The 26,855-nt window shown below is 36.8% G+C and overlaps 1 long non-coding RNA gene across 2 annotated transcripts in view; it reads left to right on the top strand.

Annotated features, from left to right (window-relative positions):
* LOC107311933 overlaps positions 1 to 22,443 on the top strand; it is a 129,448-nt gene extending 107,005 nt beyond the window's left edge. For both annotated transcript variants that reach the window (XR_001554306.2, XR_001554305.2), the window contains one exon: positions 18,284 to 22,443. This is a non-coding gene — a long non-coding RNA (uncharacterized LOC107311933). The remainder of the gene's footprint in view (positions 1 to 18,283) is intronic.
* The last annotated feature ends 4,412 nt before the right edge of the window (positions 22,444 to 26,855 follow it).

Below are 26,855 nucleotides of genomic sequence, written 5' to 3'. Positions count from 1 at the left end.
AATTTAAACTGTATTGAGGACTTTCACATGCACAGTACTATGACATTTGCAGGGATATTTGAAAGAACCAGTACTTCACATTTAACTGTTAAAGTGGATTATTTAAAGTTACAATAGAAAGATGGAAAAGAAATCCTGTTTATGATGACAGAAGTAAAGGCAGAAGGTGTTTTATTCCCTTCTAGACCCTGTTACTTAAAAATTCATAATTAATCTGTGATAGTAAGCTCGATTCTCATTTTTGTAAATGACTATAGCTCTGTCAGAGGTAGTCACATTGATATGATCTGACATGCTGTCTATTTTTCTTTTAATATAGCACTTAATAAAAAAGTCTGGGAGCAAAATTCTTTTCTTGGAGACAGCAAAGAAACTGTAGTCAAGTCCCATTTCACTGGTATAAGTGAAAGGGAAATCTGACCCCCGGCTTACTAAGTAGTAATTATGGAAAATAATTTTGACAGAAGCTAACAGATAGTCATATAGCTGCATTGCCCATCGTATGTTGAAGCTTTTAAAACTAATTGGAATTTATTGAGAAGCAAATGGAGGAATTCCATCCATACCTTTCTTTTAGATTAACAGACTCTATAGCTAAATAATGGAAAACTTCCCCTTCAGATATTCAAAAGAATAAAATTGTTTTGTATCTGCAAAGTGCCTGTGTGATGCCTTTCAGACCTGTGAACTTGGAAGAGTGACTTCCAAGACAATTCTGGTTTCTGTTCTGTTATGTAAAGAGACAATGGTGGTGGAATAATAATTTTAAAATATTTTTAAATTCAGATCTCTCTTTTTCTGCTTTTTGTTGGTGGTGGTTTTGTTTTGTTTTTGTTTGTTTTGCTTTACGCATATGGAGCTTAATTCAACAGCACAAAATATTGCCCATAATTACTGGAAGACCTTTCTCTGCTCTTTTCCTGTTGTAATGACATCTCTTTGAACTTCATCCAATTTGTTTCTCTATTTATTGACAGTTCTCTCTTTCCAAACGAGGGAATTTAAGGACTTCCTTCTTTGTTTGGACAGTATGCAGTCTTCCTGATCTTTTAAATCAATATCTGATTTAGCAGAAATTGTCTCCCACTGAGTTTAAGGTGCTTTATCAATCTTAATATCATTCCTACTGCTGGTAGGAATTATACCTCTTTTGTCTTAGCACTACTATCAGCCAGAGTAGGATTTGCTAGTAATATTTATGTGTCTATATAAATTGTCTTTGTATATAACTGTAGATGGATTACAATGACAGTCAAATGATTACATCTCCCGTGAGTGGTTTTTTACATATATCTACTAATTGGGTATGAACAAGCCTTTTTCTTTTAGCAGTACCCATTTGGTGCATATATATCCATGACTTTTTAATGGACAAAATAAATTGTAAATGGGTAATATAGTAAATGCAGTTTGGATTTGAACCATATCCTACTCTTTTTTGGTCTTGCATTTATCCTTTAAGTCTGTTTAGGATTGTTTATAATCATGTTTTGCCTACATCTTTTTCTATGAATTATTATTAATATTATTACTGTTTGCTTTTCTGTCCTTTTCATGGCTTCTTTGGTGAATTTCATTAAATAAATGGTGGAAAGCTGTGCACTTATCAAGTGGTAATACTAGAAGTCTTTACTGTGTCAGAAAGCTTATATTTGGAGAAAGCGTAGGCACCTGTGTCCTCAAAAGAGAAAATGTAGAGGTAAATCTGTTATATCTGCCTCAGATCTCAGTAGCGCTGATCATTTGAATCTTGCTCAGCTCTGCCTTTTCTTTCAGCCAAAACATATCTCTAGATTACAGCTGGGACTAAGGGAAGGGTCCGAGCTTCCAAAACTACCACATGAACGCAGTTCTTCATCTTACTTTTTGAACTTCCATCCTTGAGGGGATGAGTACAGATAAGGTCATGAAACCTATTTTTGAATTTCCTTCTGGTTGTGATGCAGACTGATGAGAAGACAAAAACAATAGAAAGAATGGGCCTGTTATTTCACAAAATTAGTTCCTGCAAATCTATAAAATACAGCTTTATTGTTGGATGATCTTTTTCAGTAATATTCTCTACTTCATGTTAGGAGCTGTTTATGTTATGTGGAGCCCTGGACATTTCTTCCAAATTCTTACCAATTTCACCTGTCCTTTCTGTCATAGTTAGCTGCAGGAAGTTCCTCTGACAGCTTTGCACACACTTTTATTATATGACTTCATTTTGCTTAATAGACTGGTTATCTCCTGGAGTCCTGTTGCATAGTTTTCCTGTTCTTCTCTTGAAATTTATACCTTCAGCTATTTATACCATTTACTAATTACTGGCAAATGAGATATTATCAGGGCTAGTAAGAATGACAATTTTCCTTCAGTTGGTAACAAGATTTGGAGCACAGTCTGCTGTTCTTCATCCTTAATATTATCATGAATTCATAGAATAGCTTAGGTTGGAGGGGACAATAAAGATCATCTGGTTCAAATTCCCCGGCCATGGATAGGATTGCCAGCCACTGTATCAGGCTGCTCAGGCCCCCATCCAAGCTGGCTTTGAATCCCTCCAGGGATGGAGCATCCACAACTTCTCTGGGCAGCGTGTGCCAGTGCCTCACCAGTCTCTCAATGGAGAATTTTTTCTAACCTAAAAATCTAACCTAAGTTTTGGCTCTTTTAGTTTAAAGTCATTCCCCCTTGTCCTATCACTCTGTGTAGGAATTTGATCTCCCTCCTGCTTATAAACTTCCCTCAAGTACTGGAAGGCTGCAATGAGGAGCCTTCTCTTTACTGATCTAAACAAGCCCGTCTCCTTCAACCTTTCTTTGTGAAAGTGCTCCAGCCCTCTAATAATCTGTGGCCCTTCTTCTGACCTGCTCCAACAACTTTCCTGTGGCCTTACTGGGAAACTGCTGTCAGCAATTGATTCTGTGAGACATTTCCCCCTGCTCCCACAAAAAAGTTTCCAACTGGAACTTATTCATGGCCCATGCATTTCCCTTTGTTCTTCCACTGTCCTCTTAGGTGCTTGGGAAATATCTTTCCAGGTATACTCCTTCCTAATAAGACCAGATATTGCCTTTCAGACTCCATCTTGCCATTTATTTATTTGTTTGTTTGTTTGTTTGTTTGTTTGGGTGGGGTTGTGTTATTTATTTTCCTTCCTTAGTTATGCTGTTTGGATCAAAAGATGACAATGTATTTTTCTTTCTATGTTGTTTATGCATGATGATCTCCAAATTTAATGCAAACATTCTTATTAACTTTTTAGTTATTGACCTTGCACTTTGAACAGTCAAACATCTCCCCACTTCTATTATTCAAGTTCAGATCTTCTTTTTTTTTTTTTTCTTGCATAATGTTACAATTCTTTGTATTGAAAAATACCTCCCAACATTGTCACCTGCATATTTCTCAAACAGTTCTGATTTCTTTTTTTTCTAATTAAACAAGATGGATCTCAAGAATGAGCGATAGTATTTTTTTCTAAAAATTTAGATATTTGATGAAAGATTAGTATCAGTTCAAGACTGCATTGCCTACTCTTGCTAGCTGCCTATATTTTATTGTATTTTAAAAATTCCTTTTAGTCCCTGCATAGTGTAGAAGTTCCCATTTTCTTAGACGCAGAAAAAAATAAGACTTTTTTTTCACCTATGACTCAGCTAACTTTCAGGGTTTGTAGATAGATATTTTATAGTGGAAGTATATGGGCTTCCTTGGAAGTGAAGATACCAGCAATATAAACTTCACTGAAATGTTTAAGTTACCAGTCTAGTCAACCATTATGATTTTGAGGTAATGGAAAGAAATAGACGGCTCCAAAGCATAGTTATAATTCTTAAATGGTAATGATTAAAAGTACTTCACATTAAGAGCATGCTATAGTAATTTTTGTATAAACTTTCACTAATTAGATTTTTCTGTATTCTTTACACAAGTGATCTTCCAGAAAAAACTCAGTGACCCATGTAGTCATTTAAATGCTTAGTGTAATCTCCAGGAAAGTCCTGTGGCATTTTTCCCTGCTAGCACACTTGTAAGCCATCTGCCAGGGATCAATCATCAGGCATTCAGATAGTTTTGATTTTTGCTGATAGCATCAGATGACTCAAGGCCCTTTTCTCTAAATGATTTGAAAGGACTTACATATATAATGTATCTTTGGAACATCAACATTTTGAAATTTAGGTTAAATTAATGGTCGAGAAAGGATGATTCAATGCATTACTAGCTTAAACATAGAAAAAAAATATGTTGGTGAAGTGCTGTTGACTGGGGATTCTTGCAAGTGTTCTAGCAAGATTCTTACATAAAATACTAATTGCTTGCTTATATTTGTTGGGATAGTTCTTGGCATTTCAATACAGAACTCCAGTTCTGCTAATACACTCTTGTTTAGCTGTTCTTGTTGTACAGCTGCTGAACAGACCCTGGAAACTGCCATCTGCAGTTGAACTTGCTTCAGTTGAGTCACACCCAGCACATCACAAATGCATCATCTTAACACCAAAAACTTCTGAGTTTTTGGTAACAGAAATTTCTGACTGATAAACTTATTCAGTGCATGCTTTTTGCTTTTCTTTAATGGTTGAAAGTGATATTACTGAAATATTTCCAGAGAACTGTCTTATTTCTCTTCATATGTATTATCAAAATGCTAGTTTTTCTGAAAGTGCCAATTTCTTTCTGTTGACCGCAAAATCACAATGTATTAACTTAAATGTTCTTATCAGTTGCACTTAAAATCATATTTTAACATACTTTTACCTATGCATTTTAAATCTTTCAGATGAGTTTAAGACAGAGAAAACTGTGACTATTTCATACTTTAAGGGAATATATCTGATTAAATCTCTGACCAATTTCTGCATTTAGATGAATCTTACTACAAACTATTCTGAATATGAGACATGAAGTAGTCCATTTTTATTAACATCAATACGTTTATTATAGCAAAAAATTACATTAATATTTTTAAGGCCTCTTTAGTATGTAAGCTTTCCAGAAACTCGGTGTATTACAACCACAAGGCAAATTCCAAATTGGCAAGGAAGTATTCTCCCAGTCCAGGAAAAAAGTATTTTCACATATATTCTGGGATTTAGGTAAAACTCGTAAAAATTAGATATCTAGCTATTTTTATTTAGTAAGATTTTTTCATGGCCAGATATTGTCTAATACTAAACTCAGAACCTTTAGAATCATAGAATCACTCAGGTTGGAAAAGACCTTAAAGATCATCGAATCCAACCATGACATAACCATACTCCCTGAGCTATCAACCTTCTACTAAATCATGGCCCTTTGCACCACATCCAAATGGTTTTTAAACACATCCAGGGATGGCGACTCAACCACCTCTGTGGGGAGACCATTCCAGTGCTTAACAACCCTTTCTGTAAAAAAGTGTTTCCTGATATTCAGCCTAAACCTACCCTGGAGCTACTTGAGGCCATTTCCCCTCATCTTGTCACCAGTGAGAAGAGACCTACCCCACTCTCCCCGTAAGTACCTTTCAGGTATTGGAAGCAATAAGGTCTCCCCTCAGCCTCCTCTTCCCCAGACTTAACAACCCCATTCCCTCATTTTCTCTTCGTATCCTCCAAGCCCTTCACAATCCTTCTTGCCCTTCTTTGGACCCACTCCAGCACCTCAATGTCCTTTCTGTATGGAGGTGCCCAAAACTGAACACAATACTTGAGGTGAGGCCTCAGCAGTGCCAAGTACAGTGGCCAGATGACTACCCTAGTCTTGCTCACCACACCATTCCTGATACAAGCCAGGATGCCATTGGCCTTCTTGGCCACCTGGGCACACTGCTGGCTCATATTCAACTGACTGTCCATCAGTACAGCAAGGTCCCTTTCTATCAGACAGCTTTCCAGCTACTCCTCCCCAAGCCTGTAGGGTTGCCTGAGGTTACTGTGAACAAAATGCAGGACCTGACACTTGGTCCTTTTGAAACTCATATAGTTTGCCTTGGCACATCAATCCAGTCTATCCAGGTCCCTCTGTAGAGCCTTTCTCCCCTCAGGCAGATCAACACTCCCTCCCAATTTGGTGTCATCTACAAACTTACTGAGGGTGCACTCAATCCTCTCATCAAGATCATTAATAAAAAATGTTAAGTACAAGCAGTCCCAGTACTGAGCCCTGGGGGACACCACTCATGACAGGCCACCAATTGGATTTAACTCCACTGATCAGAACTCTTTGTTACTGGCCATCTAGCCAGTGTTTCACCCAGTGGAGCATACGCCCATCATAACCATGAGCAGACAGCTTCTTCATGAGGATGTTGGGAATAGTGTCAAAGGCATTACGGAAGTCCAGGTAGACTACATGGATAGCCTTTTCAAGCTCTCCATAGCATTAAAATCAAAGAGAATCATTAGAAATATTCTAGCTTGCACGAGGAAGTAAAGTAGATTGTGCAGTACCTTTTTCAGAATCTTATTCCTTTCTATAATGTGAAATTAAAAAAAAAAAAAAAAGATAATGAAGGATATTTGCTCCTTACTGTTAGGGCTGTATGCTATAGAAGAATCTACGTGGTATGATAAACAAGTGGGAAAGAAACTGAAGTGTCGTGAGAGAAGAATCCTGAAGAGGATTCTTGATGCATCCTGGAGATGACATCTAGGAGTGTGGCTGAAAGTGTCAATTGGAATTTGTGGCCACATGGAAAATAATTTGAAGATCAGTAATGCATAATTAAAGAGAAGTATCTGTGTCTATAAGAGATCAAGAACAGAAAATTATCTTTGAAGATGTATGCCAGTTTCTACTTCCAGAGACAATGAAGATCAATCAGACAGAACTGATATGAAATTGAAGACATTTTAGAAGGAAAAATAAATAATTTTGTTCTCTGTAAATTCTAATTGACAGTGAATGAACTTGATAGGCACTGAAATGTAGTTGTGGTCTTTTCATTTTGTGAATCCAAGCACACATTCAATTCATTTTTTTAACAAAAATAATACTGAGTTTTGTGTCAATCTCCCTCTGCCTTAAACAATAGGAGGAACCACTCAAATCTTTGTGGCATATCACTACACAGCAGTTTAAGAAGCTACACTCCCAACAGTTCATCCTTGTCTTTTTACCCTTCCTTTTCTTTTTCACCCCTTTGCCTCCATGTTTCTCCCTTCCTCCCCTCTGTGATTTCTATATACCTTGGTGTAAAATCTGTTGGCTTATTTTAAAACACTTCTCAAGTTGAAAATGTAACTATGGCTGTATTTGTAAAATTGGAACAGTCCAACAGACTTGGTGAAACATCAGCTGATGTTTAGCATAATTTTCAGGTGATTTGCTTGGGAAATGGCCACCACAGTTTTGACAATTCATTATGTTGTTGTTTCACTTCCATTTAAATTCCTCATCTGCTCTCAGCCTAGCTGTTCTGGGTGGAGGAATCCTGTCTTCTCCAAAATATGTGTAGAGGTCACTTTATAACCTGAGACTGTGGCATCTGCTGATGTTCAGAGCAGCAAAGGAAGAAGATATTAAACCATGGCCATTTCCAGCATCCAAACCATGCTTTTATAATTAGATATTTTTTGTCTGAGAATTGTGGCTAATTTTTGACCTTAGGTCACTTCTCCTATCTTCAGCAGAAGATAGATGTCAGTACCGTGATGTCAGCTTGCCATTTTTTATCATTCTAGAGTCAGTTGCATGAATCATATCTAGAAAAACTGTTTCCCCCATTCATCGAGGAAGATGGATTTTAAGAATGGCTTAAGCTTATAAGGCTGTAAAATTTTAAAGTCAAGGGGAGCACATATTTTATTAAATATTTTTCCCTTAACAAATGAATGCAGTTACTTTTTTTTAGTTGCACTCTGTCATGATTGCTTAAATTTGCTTCTGGTAAAAAGACCTTAATTTATATCTCATTCAGATTGTATTAAAATCTTCCTATTCTCATTTAAAACTATTGCTACCATTCTACAAACCCAAAGTCCTTTCAAATTTTCAACTGGAAAAAAATATGAAAAAACAACCATCTGTGTGGTGTACATTTAACATATGAAAAAACAGTAGTAAATTAGAAGAAGAAATAAAGATTTTTTGGGGTCAGGAAAGTGTAAGCTGTGAGAAGCAAAATAGGAGTGAAAGAGAAGAGAAAAAATAACTATCCTCCACTGAAGTCTTCTGTTTTAATCAGAAAGGGCTAAGTTCAAAGTATGCTTGGGACAGTGTTAGAGACATTGTCAAAGCACAGTAAGGTAATAAAGATCAGAGAAATGGTGCTTGCTTTTAGAAGTACTATTTTATACTACAGTACTGCAAAACACTGAAAAAAAAAATGCATAGCCCATGGTTCCTTATGCAGTTCCATAAACAGGCATTGTATCTTTTGTTGCAAATGGCTCAGCTTTATACACTTGGGACAAGCAAACTCCGAGTGGCAAACAGCTCAAAAAGACAGCACCGAGGTACTGCATGTGGTAATTGCTCCAAAGTCATTGTTACCCTCTTGATTTCATGTAATCATGGCCAAATCTTCCATCTGTCTCTGCCCTCCAATAATGATTTCAGGACACTTGGAGCTGAAACCAAACTGTGTGTGTGTGTTGTTTCTTTTTCTGTGTGTGTGCATGTGCGTCTGGGCTCTCACCATCACAGCCCTCGATTAAATGACAGGTTTTTGTTTTCATTGTCTTACCTTCTTTTCCCATTCAGTTCTTGACAGCCTTCCCTCTCAGCTGAATACTGTTATCACTTCTGTATTCTAATCCTCTCCCTAGCTGCCTATATTATCACCCCTCTGTTTCAGAACTTGGATACTTACCCTTTAATCCATTAATTGGCTTTTACCCTCAGATCTCTTTGCCTCCTCTGAGTGCAACCCGACCCTCCCCACTGCTGCACACCCTGGCTGTTCCCTGCCCAGCACTCTCGCACCTTTCGTCTCTCCCCACATTTTGGTGGTGGTTTCTCTCTCTCCAGATAATCTTATTCTTTATTTCTTTTCACAAAAGAGTACTCTCTAGTTCAATATCACTTTCAGCGTTGCTTCTGTTTCCTCCCTTTGTTTACGTATTGCCTTTCCTCATTGCTTCTTAACAAGTGTTGATGTATACAGTAGGAATAATCTCTGCAGCAGATATCTGTGTTGCCCCCAGAACAAGTCCATTTCCTTATCGAGGTTCAGAAGTGTTGGGCAACTTAATAAAATATGGATTGTCACACAGCACATGTGTTCACTTAAACAAGATTATCTTCTGATTGAGTTAGGTTTCTGTTGCTGTGTGCATGCACTGGAAATGTACATACATTTGTAAAACTTCTTTTTTTCTGGTAGTACTCTGTGTTTAGAACCAGTTTGTTTTAAAAGGAATAATAAAGGACAAATATTGCTGTATTTTAAGAAATCCTATCTACTTTGACTTCTTTTTCTGAGCCAGTGAAAAAAATAGAGTGTACTGCAAAGAGATGCGTTAGCCTCTTTGTTTTGTTAGTTCTGATGTTTTCTTTATACAGTATGTATGAATAAACTCATTTGATATTTAGCAAAATAGGGGAAATTATCCCAGTGCTAATGTACACAGAGCTATTACACTCAGTCATGGTTAATAGCACCAAATGGATATAGAGTGAAGAGTCTAGACTACAATCCTGTCAGCATCTGCCCCTTCCCAGTGATTTATTTGAGTTTTGCAGCTGCAGATGCTGAACCAGGGTAGAATTCATACAGAATTTTTATTTGGATAACAAGCACTGAAATAGTAACATTTAAGAAGAGCACTGAATAAAAGCGACTGTGTTACCATTTACTTTTCCTTATCTGTTGTCAGTGCTGAAAACAATAGAATCGTGATTATCCAGACTCTCACTGTGAGGGTCTCTTTCCCAAATTAACTTTTTGATCTATGGGCACACTGATTATGGCACATATCTTGTGTTAATCTGTCTTTTTGAGCAGTTCAAAAGCTTTCATGAAATATTTCAGTTTACCTCATCCATTGGCACAATGCACCTTTAATATTCCGTGCAAACAGTGATGATGATCCTTCCCTTTTTGGGGTGTCATGTCCATACCCTGCAACAGTACAAGCCTTTCTGAAAATGTGATAGGTATGCAAATGCTGTGAGAAGAACTGGGTAGGTAATTGTGCAGAGGTGAGTTAAAAGCCCCTCTGTGCCTGCCTCTCTTTGTTCCTCTGTCCCATGCATGTGATAAGATTCCCAGCTGAAAATAACATTTTCCTCCAGGCTTAATGACGTGCATATGTACCTACAGGCATCTACAAAAGTGTAATGTTCTAACCCATTGTACCACAGAGAGATGGCAAGTGGAGTTGGGTTACAACTTGTAGAACAAAACAGTTTTCCTTCAGAGCCATGTGCATTCAGACTTGTTTGTGCTAGAAAGAGATGTGTCTCAAATTCTTGGGTCTCTAATATTGGAAACATAAACTAAATCTCCCTTCCCCCACAATTTTTTCAAAGCCAGACAATACCTAACTCAAGGAATTAGCATACTCGGGCAAATCTTATCACTCCTATCACTTGGAAGAGCTGCGATCTCGTGGGAAGCTGAGAATGAAATGCAGGTTAAAAGCCTTCTTGTAGAGTATCCTACACCTAACTCTTGGCTGTATGCATTTTAAAACTTGGGCAGACCCTCCTGAATTGAGTAATATTTTAATTTTATTTAAGGATAAAGCCCTTGTTGTTCTTTTTCAAAAATTCTTGATGTTGGACTATTCCCTCCACTCCCCTGTGGGGTATCAGCATTTGAGGTTCTTTTATAAGAGAATTCTTTTTAGCTGTACAAGTTGAAGTCTGTCATCAATATTTGATCCTGTAAAGATCTCTGGTATGTTTTTTGTCCTACACCCTAAAAATGTCCATGGTGTGCGAGCTTTCAAGGAGCTGTGGTCACACATCAGTGTGCAGACTCTCTTCTGAACATGCTCATTCTATCTTTGTCAATCCTGCATATGTGTAAAATTCCCTAATGGAGGTGATGGCCTTTCTGCAGTCTATGAAGTCCGTATTTTGCATGTGTGGAGCTCTTCACACCTCACACCTGTGTGAGGATAAAGACATGGAATCCATTCTCTCCAGGATCTCTGTTCAGTATTGGCAGCAGCCTATATGTTTTTAGTATCAGAATGCAGAGCAACCTAAAGACAACATAGCACTCATGTAGTGCAAAAGAGTGAGCAAAACACAACAGGGTAAGAGAGATGGTAGAAAGAATCTCAGTAAGAAACCTTTTTCCATTGCATGCAACATTTTAATTCAATTCATATTAACCTTAAGACACCACTGGGGATGCTAAAAAGCTTTGTAAAGATACAAGTGCTTTTCATGAAAAGGATCAATAATCTTTGAAATATGTAACCTCCCCCCCCCCCACCCCCCAGCTGCTACCTATAACAGCTTGTATAATTCAAGACTAATTTTTTACTTAATTCTCCATAATGCTATTTATTTCTTGTCCATTTTTTTCCTTCATTCATTACTGAATTTCAAGGGCTTATCATAAAACACTCTAATGCTAATGCCAAGAGTAATTTTTTAAAGGTGCTTCAAAAATATAGATGTTTAATATGCTGCTGCTCTTTAAAGAGGCAAAAGGTTTCTTTCTGCCAATTCTTTTGAATTTTGTATTCAAAATCGCTTTTTCTCCCTCAACCGTCATTGTTTAAGGAAGTGCCCTTTCATGTTTTCTATAATCCTGTTAAAAATAATAGGTAGATTCTGTATCTCTGGCTAGACATGCAGCATGGTACAAAATAATCTAAACACTCAAGGTTTGTTTGCAGATTTGCTCTAATGAAAAAGGCTCAAGATATATAATGAGACAAGCCCTTCTGATACAGTTAATCAGTATCCATGCAAGTTGATCCCTTGAATGCATTACATGATTCATAAGAGACTGCCTAGTACATCAGAAATTAAGGTTGAATAGTATTTGCTGGTATCTTATTTTTCCACTAAGAAATCTAACATTTTCAAGGATAAAGAGTAGTAAGAGATCCTCACTTACCTTCCTCTGTTCTCTGCAAATTAACATAACTTCATAGGCAGTTATAGTGAAAAAAAAAAATAAACATAAATAAATAAAGGCAAATACTGAGTGGAAAAGTTTCTTTTCATTCAGTTAAATATCATGGGATTATGGTACCATGCCTAAGTTGTAAAAATACTATAATTCCAAAAGGTGTTCAGTAGGTCACACTTCTACGATCACATCTTAGATTTAATTACTATGTCTAGGCACACAACAGGCCTATGGTAAGAAATGTCTCACTGCATCCTTGCCTCTGTTGTGTCTAAACTGTCAGGGTGAGATTTTTAGAGGTACCTAAGCAATATATAAACCCATTTCCCCTTAAAACTCTTCATGGCAATGCTGATAAGCTTTAAAATTCATTTGTTCTTTGATCCAGGTCCTGTTTCATTTTCACAGGAATGGTTGGTGAAGGAAAAAAAGAGACCTCGTCCTCAAATGTCCTTGCACACCATTAAGATAACTAGATGGGGATGAAAGATGCTCAGACCTGCAGTGAATGGCACACAAAAAAAGATCCTTTTTCACGGGCACTGGGTGTTTACTGCGTAACCTGCACTTTCTTTAGTGCCTGCCCTCATAAGCATATTCAGCCAGAAAAGATTTATTTCCTCCATCACTTTCACATATTTCCAAAGCAATAATTAGCTATTGTGGCAAAATTGAGTGTGTGGGGTTGTGGTGTTCAAGCTGCTCACTTTTGTTTTCTTAAGGACTGTGATTTGGAAAAGAAAGAGTTAAAGGAGTTCCTGCTATCCTAAAATACACACCAGGCTCTTTTGGTGTTTTAAGTCTTCACAGGTTCTCTTCATGTCTAGAAAATGCAAATCTCTGGGCTCCTAAGAGCAACTGAATAGGGATATGTATTTCATCTTAAAACAAAGAGCAAAGAAAAAATACAAAAAAGTTATTCAAAGGGTTTTGGAAACAGGTGTTCTAAATCAACATTAATTGGATTTCAGTTAATTATTCCTTATCCTTTAGGAATCATAAGAAAAAAATATGGGGGGGGGGAGGAGAGTAACAAAAACTTCTTCTCTGACATGCTAATTGTTCTTATATTATATAAGCAAAGCAGCCTCTTTTGTCTAGCTACTCCCAATAAGTAAATAAATAAAAAGATATTGGCCTCCATAGGACTGTTTCAGTAGCTAGGGAGTGAGAATGAAGTGAAAAAACAATATGCAGTCTCAGAAAGTGATCATTATTTGGGAGGCTGGTTACATTCTTAGTTTATTATTTGCAGTATCTTCTACCTCCAGGTACTAAGATAGATGAAGGCAACAAATAAAAAACTGTTCTAGGTTGACTTTGAATACCACATTGATAATATGAAGCTCACCTACATAATTTCCCTGAAATTTTTCCTTGTTATAGTATGTGATCTATGCATGTAAGTTAGGGCAGGTCAAGAACATTTCTTCAATACTGGCAGATGAAGTCTGGGTTGAAGATGGGACATCATTAAGTACTGAATTTTGGCTTCTGGCTTTCCATTCTAATTCCTATTGGAACGAGTCCACTTTTCCCCTGGTATTCAAACTGGCAGAATATTCGACATGAAAAATTGTGTATGTAAAGTTTTAGTTTATTTCTGAGAACTGACTGATTCCAACTTTTAAAAGAAGAGGGAGGGAGGGTGAACATGGCTGTATGGGCTGTATGCCAGTATTGCTGTGTTAGGTGATTTCAGTGGGAAACTCCCTCTAACAAGATTTTCAAAATGGTTATGAATACAAATGGTCTACAGAAATGAGTTTTTAAAATTGGAGTGAAAGTAGGCTTTTTCATATGTGGATTTCATCTTTAATCCTGTGCAAATTTCTTTGCTGATCCATTGTAGATGGTTAGAGTGTGAGCAGACAGCAAAACTGGCTGTGACAAAAACTTGCTGGTCTCCTCCAGCCTATGAGATGTGAGCGACTCCCGTCATAAAAGAAAGACATTTTGGAAGGTATTTCAAAACTTCAGTATGATACAATAATCAGAGTTTCTAGTAACAACCAAAATAATGTTTGACAAGATTTTTACCTCAACAATGTCTGCTTGAAGAACTTTCCCTACTGTATTCAAAGTATATATGAAAAAAAAGTCATTTTTAAACAGCAGCTATGGTCAAGTCATATGTGAAATTATTTACACAACAATTTAAAAAGATTTCAGAAAGCCTAATGAAAAAGGCTGGAATTTGCATTTTAGCCTCCCGCCTGTATGTCCATTTGCTACATATCTCAGTTAAAGAAAATTGGAAAGGGACTTCCTATATTAAGTAGTGTTCATCTGTAACTGAGGTATGTTGCTAAGGAGATATATCCATGCCCACTAATTGTCAGCATATTTACCATCTTTAAAAACATACAAACATAATTACACTACATCTACATATTAACTTATTATCTTCACCCCTGTACATATTTGCATAAGGTCTTGACAGGCAGTATCAAGACCTGAGATTTTGAAAGAACTTATGAAAAATTATTCTTAAGAATGAACCAATCTGTTAAAACCTCAATTTTCTTTACACGAGAATGACATTCTTAAGAATAGACACTAGAGTTGGTGCTATGAGGGCACAGTAGAAACTTGTAACAAAAACAGCATTACTTCATGTACTGTTGGCTTCTGGGGATCGGCCCAAATGAATGCCGGTATAGTTCTATCAGCTCTTCTTCATATCTTTATTTCCGACCATTTAGGTGTTATCGCTTATTATATTGTACAGATGATGGGTCTGCACTCTGGAGGAAAAAGTGTTCATCTATCAAATGCCACCATTCCTACAGGACAATTGAGTACAAGAGATAAATGTATTTTAAATTTTGTTCAATAATTGTAGAACAAAGATTTTCATACAAAGATAAAACAAGAAAATATGTGTAAACTATATATGCATGCATATTTAACTCTTGATTTCACAAATATGTCAGTTTGTAGACTACTCTTGGCTGACACTTTTTTGTTGTCGTTAAGTTTCTGCATGCAGGTTTTTTTCTTGTTTGCACACAATATGATTTTGCTTTGCAAACGGAGTTACAGACTTTTACTTTTCTTTTGGAATAAGCTTTTTAATAAAAGCTACTTCAAAATGCAGCCGTTTCAGATGTTTTCTTTTCAAAATCAATTCAATCTGTAGGATCACAGGAAGATATTTTCAAATTAAATTTGTAATTAATATCCTAGAGGTGTTTTGTACTGTTATGGTACTCACTATGTGAGTACTAGCAGTGCTTTAATGCTCTGAGTTCCATGTGATATACCTGCACCACCTTTTCCTACAGTACCCCTTCTTACCTTTGCTAAAATCTTCACTGTGGTGCATGGATGATAATTGCCTGCATTTTAAAAGGTACTTTTTGTATCTGTTGTGTGCTTTCTTATTTGGGACCTGAACATATTTTATAGACAGAGTCAAAGCCTAGTTCTGCTCAGTCAATGTGCAAAAAATACATTGTTAGATGTTGGTAATCCCCAGACCATGGTGGTCCTTCCCAGAGTTTGTGTGGGAAGATGTGCTCTTTTAATCACAGATCAGATGCAGGGCCCGAGGGTCTGACTACAGCCCATTGAAATCAGTTGGATTCCTACCATGGATTTTAATGGCCCTAAATTTTTATATATTTATATTTATGTATATATTTATATATATTTTTATTTATGTAGCTCATGTTTATGAAGAAACACCACTAATTAATAAAACAGCTTCCTTTTACTTTCCTCACTCCTTCCCCATTTTCCTTAGGAGGAAAATCCCCCACTGGACACTGAATGAAATAAAAACAGTTTTAAAAATCTGACAATTATTCTGTCAAATAAGTGTTATTATTATAGGAAGCTGGAATTTGGTTTTAAAGTGCTGGGGTGGCTATGGCACCTTTTTGCACTATGAACACTTTCTGATAACACTTTGGACAGACAGGTTGATGTGCTTGCGCAAGAAAGGAGTTTATATACAGTGTGGACTCAGGGCTACAGGGTAAAAATATCTGTATAGTCAGTATAGTCCATCTGTGAATTATAGCAGGGGAAAATATTTATGAGCACCACAGGACATGAAGCTCAAAGTGCAGTCATTTCTAAATGAAAATTATGTGACAGTTCATCAGTATTTAATGCTAACATTGCTTGATCTAGACATAAAGAATTTATCAGCCATTTATCATAACATACAGTACTGTTCATTTCCTGATTTGCTTAGAATATGTTGGTGTTTTAAGCTCAACATGAGACACGGGTCTAATTTTAGATATTTAATGAAAGGAAAACCCAGAGAGGGAGAGATTTCTCACAAGGCTATTAGAAGCCTACTCCCACCACTTGAATTGGTTGTTGGTCTTTTTAATGCAGACTCCCAGAAGCCAGTGCCTGGTTCCTGCACCAGATGCAGGTGTTCCCTTGTGCTGTCAGCCAGGAATGATTAATGAGGATTTGCCCCTACTGAAAGCAGTCTTTGGAGCATTGTTCAGGGCATCTGTGGAACTGTCGGGGGAGACAAGGACACAAGTGAACAACCAATTATTTGGCCATCACTGAGGCAGCATGAAAAAGACATCAAATTGGACAGAGGAGCAAAGCTTTTGTTTCATGATCATATTTTCAGGTGTTAATAGTAACAGAGGAATTCTACCTGTTTTGTTTTTTCTTCCCACGGAGGAGAGGGGAAGGGCTCAGACACTGCTTGAAAGCTTGGAAGGGATGTGTTAAAGACATAGCGTTTTGCTCGGCTAACATTAGGAAAGGAGGACTAAGAATTCTGAGAGTGGGAGGATTTCTCATGCAGGGAGCTGCTTAATTTCTGGCCAAACACAACAGCTCAGGAGCTCGGGCTTTAACAAGTGATGGTGCAGGGAAGTGTTACATTAGGATTCTGAAAAAGAAAATGTGAGGGAGCAAAACCAGGAAGCATTTGCAAGATTGTATTCAGCATTCTGTGTGCATTCCTCTTTTTCCTCTTTCTGTCTCAAAGAGAATGCTCCTCGGTGCAGGAGAGTGAAGGAAAAAAGAGCAGCAGAACTGAAAAGCTCTACTTGAGCTTAGATTTCTGCATTTCTGTATTTACCAAGGCTTGTGATTATAAATAATAATTTTAAACCAGAGGGAAAGGATTATATTTTCAGGACAATCCAATTACAGAATGGATTGTTTATAAAATACATTTTATACTCCATTCTGTCATGCCAGTTTCTGCCAGAGTATTAAAAATAATAATAATAAAAAAGTTAATTATACAGCTTAATTCTAATGAAGAAGATAATTTTTTATTGACTAATAACAAATATAGTGTCATTTCTAGCAAAGTAGCATGATTAATGTTTGCAGTGGCTACTTCCCTAACGTCACAAGCTCCTCTCTCCCTACATATACATGCAAGAGAAGGGGTTCAGATCCTTGATTACAAATTTCAATTCCATACTATTCCTTAACCGAGCAGAAATCTATATTTCTAAATTAACAGCGATGTTTAGTATATTTAACGACACAAGTTCTGTTTATTTCTACGTATTATTTATCCTTTCGTGACTGCATCTTATTGGAATACTTGTGGCCTGTGATTTCTAATCAGCAAAATTATGTGAATGTCCAGAGGTAAAAGCCCTACTGGTTGATATGAAGTTTTTGTAAGAAAAAGATTTTGCATGCTTCATGCTTGGAATGAGTTGCAGAAAGTAACAATTGGATTTTGAGGATTCTACATCTTAGAGTCAAAGGCTGAAACCCAAACTGCCATACAGTGCCTCCGTTTACTATAGGATTTTGTAAGAAAAGAAAATGTAAAAATTAAGAAAAAAGTCATTTTAATTTACCACTAATTCATTAAGAAAAACAATAATACATATATAAATGTATTTGTTATATTTTAAGATATAAAATATGTATTTGTTATATTTTAAGATTTAAGATACCACATAGTGTTTTTCTTCCATTCAAGTGAAAGTGTTGAGCAGGAACAGCCCAGGAATCACTAAACAGCCCAGGAATCCTTAGGATGTTCCACCATTTCTTAAAGATGTGTGGAAATTTACTCGAGAGTTTTTATGCTGGGAAAAGTCTTGACAGTAGCCCTGAACTGAGGTACTGATCCACTTAGTTCTGCAGGTCTGTCCTCGAAGGGTAGGGATATTGGTTACTCGCTGCAAAGCACTCTGATGTTGGAAGCTGAGCCTTGTCCCCTCTTGAACTTGCTGTATGTGCTGGAACTTTAAATGACTTTATTAGAAGTTAAAAAACAGTGTACAGACACACTCAACTTTGTTTCCTTCTTGTCAGGGAAAGACAATGGCATCTACAATGTGTCCCTGTGTCTGAAAGACATTAATTACTTGGCGGAGGATCAGGCTGCTCGTCTTCTCCTGGGCAGGATGAGAATGGTGCTGGTAAGGAATGAAAATACTTCCAGGAATTGAAGGAATGATTAAAGCATATCTAAAGAGGACATTTGCCTGTGACTGTTAAAGTGCAGAATTGACTTTCTTGATCCTAGATAAATAAACAGAGAGAAGGCTTTATGCTACTGCAGGCTGTGCTGGAGGCTTCACCTTTTCCTGTCAGAAGTGGACTTTGCTACAGCATTTAAGGTTTTGTTTATCCCTGTGCTGGATTGCTTCAGATTGTTCTGCTTGGGCTTGTCAGCTGAAAAGCAGAGAAACATCACATGTTAAAGCTTGATGAAATCTCTAAGCAACATAAAGAGGAGTGCAGCTTATTATTTAGATGTGGCAACATACAGCGCTGAAATATCTCCAAAGACATGGTCACTGTCTCCAAATCTCCTAATGAGATTTCTTGAGGATGGAATTATAGGGAAGCCCTGTGTGGTAAAGATCAGGACCATACTTTTAAGCAAGAAGTGGGTCTTTTTAGTGCAGGCTCTCTGGCCTGAAAATAGGGATGGGATTTGCACTCGCACATGATGGGACGACTTTTTTTTTTTTACATAATGTTTCCTGCAGTACTATGGCAGTTTCTTTTTTCCATCATATTTCTCCACAACCCATATCCAAAAATACATATTTTTACTATTATTAATGCTGAAATTTCAGTATGGTACCTGATACACGTTGGATTATGATGTTTTCATTGTAAATTCTTATGTATGTCTTTTCATGATGCTTCAAAAAAACCATCAATATTGAAAATCAAAGCAAAACAAAAACAAAGGAATAAGAACATATGGAGTGGGATAAACCAATTATCATCTTTATTATGAGTGTTGTTTGCTAAAATCTTCAGCTTTGATTTAGTTTTATGCAGTAACTGCAGTGGAAATTTCTTTTACAGAAATACAAAAAAAATCTGAAACTATCACTTAAGTTTTGCAAAAATCACAGTCACTCTGTAGTCTGCATAAGGCTACAGAACAGTGGATTAGCATGAAGGGAAGAGGGTTTCTACCTCTTTTTCCTCCAGTTCCAAAATGCATTTGTGGAGTTGTGTAGCCAAATAACAGGCATGTCCTGTTCTAAATCCAGCACACTCTTAGGAATTTTTGCAACTTCTTCTGAGGCTAAGGGGTTTCTTGTCTGTAAGTGGCAAGGCTACTGTGATGACATGTTAAATATATATGTGTATTTTAATAATAAATACATAAAATAATTAAATTAAAAAAAAACATATTTGAAATTTATTTTAACACATAATAAATTTTATTCCACTCTGGAAAGAATGAGTCTATAGATTCATGTTATGATTAAGGGCTAGCATTATTTCTGTTATTTCTGTGGTAAATAAAATTAAGCAACAACAAGATCCACAACTCAGGCCTTACCTTCACAAAACTTTTACTGTCAGGATTTCCCTCTTTGTTCCTGTCCTTGTCAGTATAATGCAGCCTGGTGACTTTTGTCTCTGTAACCTTTCTAACTCCAGTGAGGGTACACACAGGGACACTAAAAATTCCTAAGACTTTTGTGCTTCTGTTATTGCCCCCAGACTTGAGATGAGGTGAGGCTACAGGCAAGTGAGGTAAACTCATTAGAATCCCCTCAACTATGGTTGTTAATGACCCATTTGATGCAGCAGAAGGAAATGTTTTTGCTGCTTGTACTGACAACAAATAAAGGGCAAGGGAAAAGATTTGGACATAAAAATATCCCCCATGCAGAAGCAGCATGAATCAGCTGCAGTCTGTTTTGCAGTCACATGCACGTTCTGGTAGAGGAGTAGGCAGCACAGGCCAGAATTTTGAGGAAGACACTTGTATGTTTATTTTGTAAAATAATAAGCCTGCTTGGTTTCGGCTACGATTTTCACACTGTGAACTAGTTAAGTTGTGGGTTTTTGTCTGTAGGGAATTGTGAGGCTAAAATAAACTTGAGTTCCTCAATAGGGCATTTCTGCACATTTCTTGATCTCACATTTTTCTCTCCAGTCCCATCCCTCCTCAAGGTTTTTATGTTTGTTTGTTTGTTTTTTGGACTAATAATGCCATCTTGTATACATAGCTTTTTTCCTTTTCTCTGCTTTCTCCCCACTCTCCACTTTTTCAGTACTTCATTCACATATTACCCTTGCTGGTTTAATTCATATAATTTTCCTTTCCCAGCCTCTTTTCATTTTTTCATCCCCCATTCAGGATTCGAGTAGGCAAATAATATTCTTGTCTTGGAGAAATGGATCTTCACTACAGTGAAGTTCCACTGTGAATTTTCTCAATCTGGAAATAAAACATGGTTATGTGTCACTGACTCGTTTTCTAGGAAGACGATCTTCAAATTAAGAGGCTTTCATTAATGTCCTTTGTAATGTAAAATGGTTTGATTTCAAATTACTCACTATCTGAATATGAGTTAGACAAAATACTTGTCAGGATTTCGATGGATTATGAAGCCTCACCTTATATATCTTAATTGTTGGAATTTTCAATGGATTTGTGTGGACTGCCAAGCCTTATAATTTGTGTGTGTCTATTTCAGTATGAAATCCTTGACTGCTTCAACTTACTTTATTGCCTTTCATGACACTATATCATTGTTAAGCATCATGACACTAGTTGAGTGCATTAGTTCAGATGAGGATTACCCATCACATGATCCTTATTTCAGCTTCATTTTAACATATTATTGGAAGCTTTAAAGGGGCAGATAATGTTTCAAATTCCAGTTAGAAGCAAGGAAAAGATTAGCAGAGTATACACACTGGTTTGAAGAAGTGGCTGCCTGTAAGCATTAGCAGACAGCAAACAGTACAGAAACATCATTTCTTACGAACTATCAGAGCCTAGCCCTTCTACAAACTGCTATCTTGACCCCAACTCTTGCATAGTAATGAAATAATGACTGTTTGGATATTAAAAAAAACAACCAACCAAAAAAAAAAAAAAACCATAAAAAAAACCATTTGCATGTTTTATATTGCCCAATTCCACCTAGCAGCCAATAGAAAATAAAATAATGTTTTAAGATAAGTTTACTAAAATCCATTGCATCTGAACAGACGTGGATTGACATTTCTGCTATCTCTGGCTGCCTCAGCCTCTCTCCTATGGGTACAGATTATGTTTGTTTTCAGAATTGCTGAAGACAGAAATACACTCTGAGTTTGAGTGAACTTTTTCACCTAATTTCAAATCTGCTTGAACTTAGTGACTTCATGTATTTGATTTAAGCTTTTTGAGTTTGCATTCAATAAGGGAGAAGAAAGTGAAAGGAGAAGAGATGGAAAATCCAATGCAGACATAATGTAAGGAAAAAAATGAGTTTGATATGTATGCCACATGTGAATTATTCGTTTCTCTTTTAGTAACATCTGTTTTTTGTAGCACAGAAGTTTTCCTTGCCTCTTCCAAAAAATTGAGTTGGTGCTTTTGTTTTTAATTTAATGATGCAAAGAGAAAAATGGTGAAGTTGGAAATAATTTGTAATATGCACACAAACAAAGTTCCTTAAATCTGAGACGTGGTGAATGACCACGAGACAGAGAAGACAACTCAATGAATACAGATATTTTGACAATAGTGTTCAGTATCTGAGACATAAAGAAAATCCAGGGAGTGTTTTCACTTCATCAGATGCAGCCTTAGAGGACAAATATCTATTACCATTTATTTGTGTCCAGCTTTGCAACATATTATTCCAAAAGCAAATCATGCTGTGATGGAAGATGTATGAAACTGAGTGATCTATGTTGCTCTCCTACTGTCTGATGAAAACTCTGTCCACCCCTGATTGCATGACTTAGTGGCCAAGCTTATACACCTTGCTGGCCAGATAATCTGGTTCAGTGTCCACTGTTCTCACAGACTAGAGGTAAAATCTTTTATCTGTTTTCCCAGACTCAGTGTTTCTTGCTGGAAGTCTTTGGTAGAAGCAGTAAAACTTACTGTAAATATCCTAGAAGTTATTAATATGTCTTCCTACTGGCACATCTTCACGTTTTTTCATCATTTTAATGATTTTTTAATGAACTTAAATAAAAACTTCTGAAATTTCTGCTCCTTTGCTTATTTATTTACTTATTTTATACCTGCGGTATAAATATCTTCACTGCTTCAGATCTGAACTGTGAATTGTCAACACAGTGGCTTCCAAAATACTGGAAAAATTTCATTTTGATTTTAATTTTGATTTCTATAGATGGGAATATAATCAAATCCCACAGTCAACATTATGCCTGCCTGTATTGCATACGGGTAGTCTTCTGCTGAACACCCACCTTACCTTGCGTGTTACATTCTAGAGATATGTTAGAATACCCTGAAATACAGTGCATGTGAACTTGGTGAATGCCATGTTCCCTGTGTCCAACAACAATTCCTGGAGCGTTGAAGAGTGGTGATTTTCTGCCTGTGATCAATAGATATCAATACTTCACTTCTAAGGTGTCTGCAGCAGGTAACTTGAAAGAAGTTTATACTTAGTTTATACTGTAGTTTATGTGAAATTTGGCATTTATAGGTCAAAACTTGTAAAGCCACTAGCATACAACCGTGTAATGGCTCATGCATTTCTTTGTCGCTTGCTGGTAATTTAAGACACAAGGTTGGCATTGTCTAGAGCCTTTGTAGTTACCATGAAAATGTGCTGCATTTTGGACTGTTACTGAGCCAGGAACCTGATTAAATGCTGATCGTAAACTTCTTTCCCTCTCCTTGTTACTTCACTAAATGCATCTAGTCAGACGAAATTAAATGATTTGATAATAGGTCAGTTTATAACACAGCTTTTACAATTATTTTAATGTAATGTATATAAAACTACAAATGCAACTTTATTATATTAAAAAAGGCACTGCAAGCATAACTATGTGTGCATTTGAGAAACTGTCACAGAATTAGAAGCCAGGCAACCCCAATGCAGGTCATAGTTGGGTGAGTCTATGCACATTATTATTATTGTGCCATGTAGACTAACTCTGGTTGGCACTAGCTAATTCATTGCATTTAATTGTAGAGGTTTTATGATTTTCCTGACAGTGGTTTTCATGAAGTCAGTACTGAATGTCCTCCCAGCTCTTTGTTTCTCCTTACCATGCCTTGCATCTCTTTCTGCAAGTTCCTATGTCTGTAGGTGTCATCTTCCCTTTCTCCATACAGTTGTCCCAGTTGCACTGGTCTTGTATTCCCTTCCCAGGATCTCCTCTGCTTTCACCAACACTGCATGAGGAGGACCAAGGCAAGAACTGAAGAACACCTCTCTGTCCGCCTTACACAGTCTGTGACAAAAGAATCCCGCCACTGTTATATCATTGGAATATCTTTTGAAGAAAGATGAGACAAGCAACAAGTTATGGCTAATTCTTCTAGCTTAAACTCAGGGATAAACACTGACTTTGGTTGTAATCCATGAAACTGAAGGATTTTCTCATGCTTTTTGCAGATGTTTAACTGGTGTAAGGTAACATATATTTTCCAGAAATAAAAATGTAGCCGAGATTCCATTTTTCCTCTGTTGGGAACCAGCCAGCCTAGTGGACAACAAGCACTGCAGCTCAGCTATCACTGCTAGCTGCCATGTTTTCTGAAATGACTCCAGAAAGATCTTTTTTCTTTCTTGACTCAGTTCCATAACTAAAAAATAAATAACAAATTGTCTTTCTGTCCTTTTCTGTAACAATTCCAAGGAGTCTGGAAGGTAGTAGGTATTGCCCACTGCACTGCATCCCAAGCAATTAACACTGAGAAAGAAAGTAACAGTGAAATATACATTTTAAAGCATTACAGATCTCGGAAGTTTTGTTTTTTTCCCCTAAATTATTCTTTATTATGTCATTTTGAATTTGCATTAGCATAGGTTAAGAAACTTGAATTGATCACTGTGCTCTGTACATTGATTTCATTCAATGAATTTATGTTGAGACAAATATAGTAGTAAAAATTTGATAACATTACACATTTACTTCATGCATGTATTCCTATAAATAGCGAAGTCCTTTCTCATAATATTTTATATTAAGAACTAAAAAGGATGTTTTGTGGAATATGTGCTTTTTTCTTTCTTACACCAAGCAATTACTATTATTATTATTAGTTATTGGCGTTGTGTGCATTTGGTTTATTTATTTATTTATTTATTTTTCTATTCCTTCTTAAGTTGATAGTGCTCTGCTATGACTTTTAAAGGTGACTTTTTGACAATGGAAGTACATGATCGAGTGTAATTCAAACCTTAGGTACATATTACCTCAGTTACTTTACGGATTTAAGTGCAATGGCAGTGAGAAAGGAGAGAGGTCCCTGCTTTGCTGCAGACAGCTTTTGTGACCTTGGTCAAACTGCTTAAACTCCCTCAGTGAAATCCTACCACCACGAAAGTCAAGAGGATTTTTGCCATTTATTTGAATAGGGAAAGGACATATTTGAATTTTGAATTGTTAATAAGAACAGGGTAACATGTATCTAACTCTCACAGCTCTTGTGAAGCTAATTAATCAGTAGAGTACTTTGGGATCCTCAGAAGTATAATAGAAACTGCAAGTACTATTATTTATTTGTCATGTAATTGGAAGCTAGCAGGGTAAAAAGTCATTGATAAAAATCCATATCACAAGGTCATTTCTTTCAATGTTGCAAATCTCTTCTTCAATCAAGAGCTTTGTAACTGATGAAAAGTACAGCCTAATCATAACATTATCAAGTCAATTTAATTGGTGCACATGAGATCATAATGAAGTCATTTTTGCTAGTTACAGGCTTAAAAATATTTTTATAGCACTCTTCATCCTAGTGGAAACTTTAAAGACCTCACAGACAGGATTAAGCTTCTCTGCCTGTGTTATTCAAGTGCCTTTGTGTGGAAGACACTGGCTGATTTTATAGTGTTAAAAATTTTTACTGAAAAGTATGGTATTATGGTGTTTATACCTATAATCTCTTAAGTCACTTACACTTTTAAAATGTGTGTTCATATATGCCAAAGTACAGAGGCTGCACTTGTGGATTAAAGGGGGTTCTGAAGTAGTAATTTTTTCTTGTTTTTACATTTAAATACCCATAATTGTCACCGTTGCTCAATTAGTCTTTTAAGTACACTCTGTGCCTGTGGAAATACCTTTCCTGCTGGCTGAAATGTCTGTATGTTTTTGCACAATATTCTGTTTCATTCTGGTAGAAACTTGAAGCCCAAAAACTAAAATTGGTTTGGAAGTGAAGGTTTGGAGTAAGACAGCAAGGTTTCTACCAGCTATCCCTGTTAAATTGATGAGACTGCTTAATTTATCTTGATGTAAGCTTCCCTATTGCAGCACATGGAAGCAATACTATATAAATTTTTATTTTTCCACTCATAGCCAATGTGCATGCAGAGCAGGTGTGTCAGTGTCAGGATCCTTCTGCTTCTTGCATCTGCATGGCTCCCCTCCTCAAGCACTACTCTCTGTGGCTGCAAATCCCCAAGGACTACAGCCAGATTATTGCTCACACTGAAGTCTATTATGCTACACTGACAGTGTTAAAGGGACACTAAAAAGAGCGCTAAAGGTATCCTTCCATCTACAGTAGTTGAATAATCCTGCCATGTAAGAGCTGCCAAGCACTACGTATAATTATTTCCATTGGTTTGTTCTCCAGGCATCAGTGGCATTGCTGTAGAAGTCCTGTACATCCACTGAAATTTAGTTTAGCCCAACCAGTGCCTCAGGTTGACCATGAACACAAATAAAATCATGATTCCCAGTCTCTCTCTCCCAGAAAAACATTTGGGCTCTCAGGAACACACCACCCTTCAGGCTAAAAGAGGTTTTACTTTACTTGTTCCTGGATAACTTGAGAAAGGATGGACACAGAATTAATACCCATGGAAAACACTGTAAATACATTTATGTCCTGCTGTAAGATATACCCCTAAAAGTCAGTGGTGCTTCCTACTTGGACATTTTGACATTGATTCTTAGAATACTGAGTATTACCAAGAAAATATCAGGGCCAGCAGGTATGCATTTCACCGGAAGGTAGGTAAGTGACTTAACTGTGACTGCCAGGGGTCACACTTCCAGCACTCCTGAAGGCAGCAGCTGCCTGCCCTTCAGACAAACCTTTCCCTGCCTCTTCAGTCCCTATAATGATAACATGAACCTAATTTTCAGCCAGAGCTTATCACAGACAGACCTCATTGTGCCACAGTACATATAAACCACAGTAAAATCTGGTGTCTTCTGAAGTTTTAGCCTTTTATTAGCAATCATCTTCAATCTTTAGATTTCAACATTTGCATCTTATGGTTCTTCATTATAGGAGTTGAGAGATGCTGTGCTGTGCTTGCAAGGATATTTAGGAATGAACCAGAAGCCACTTACACACAGAAGAAAAAAGACAAATATAGATAATCTTAGTTGTGGATTAAAAAAAAGCATTGTGATTTCCCACATTTCTAGTTTTTCAGATGTATTTATTCTCAATCAAAAATGC

The sequence above is a fragment of the Coturnix japonica genome, chromosome 3 (genome assembly GCF_001577835.2).
Source record: "Coturnix japonica isolate 7356 chromosome 3, Coturnix japonica 2.1, whole genome shotgun sequence".
In the NCBI taxonomy this organism is placed as follows: domain Eukaryota; kingdom Metazoa; phylum Chordata; class Aves; order Galliformes; family Phasianidae; genus Coturnix; species Coturnix japonica.
The sequence above is the reverse complement of the archived record's forward strand: the minus strand, read 5'-3'. Positions and strand labels throughout refer to the sequence as shown.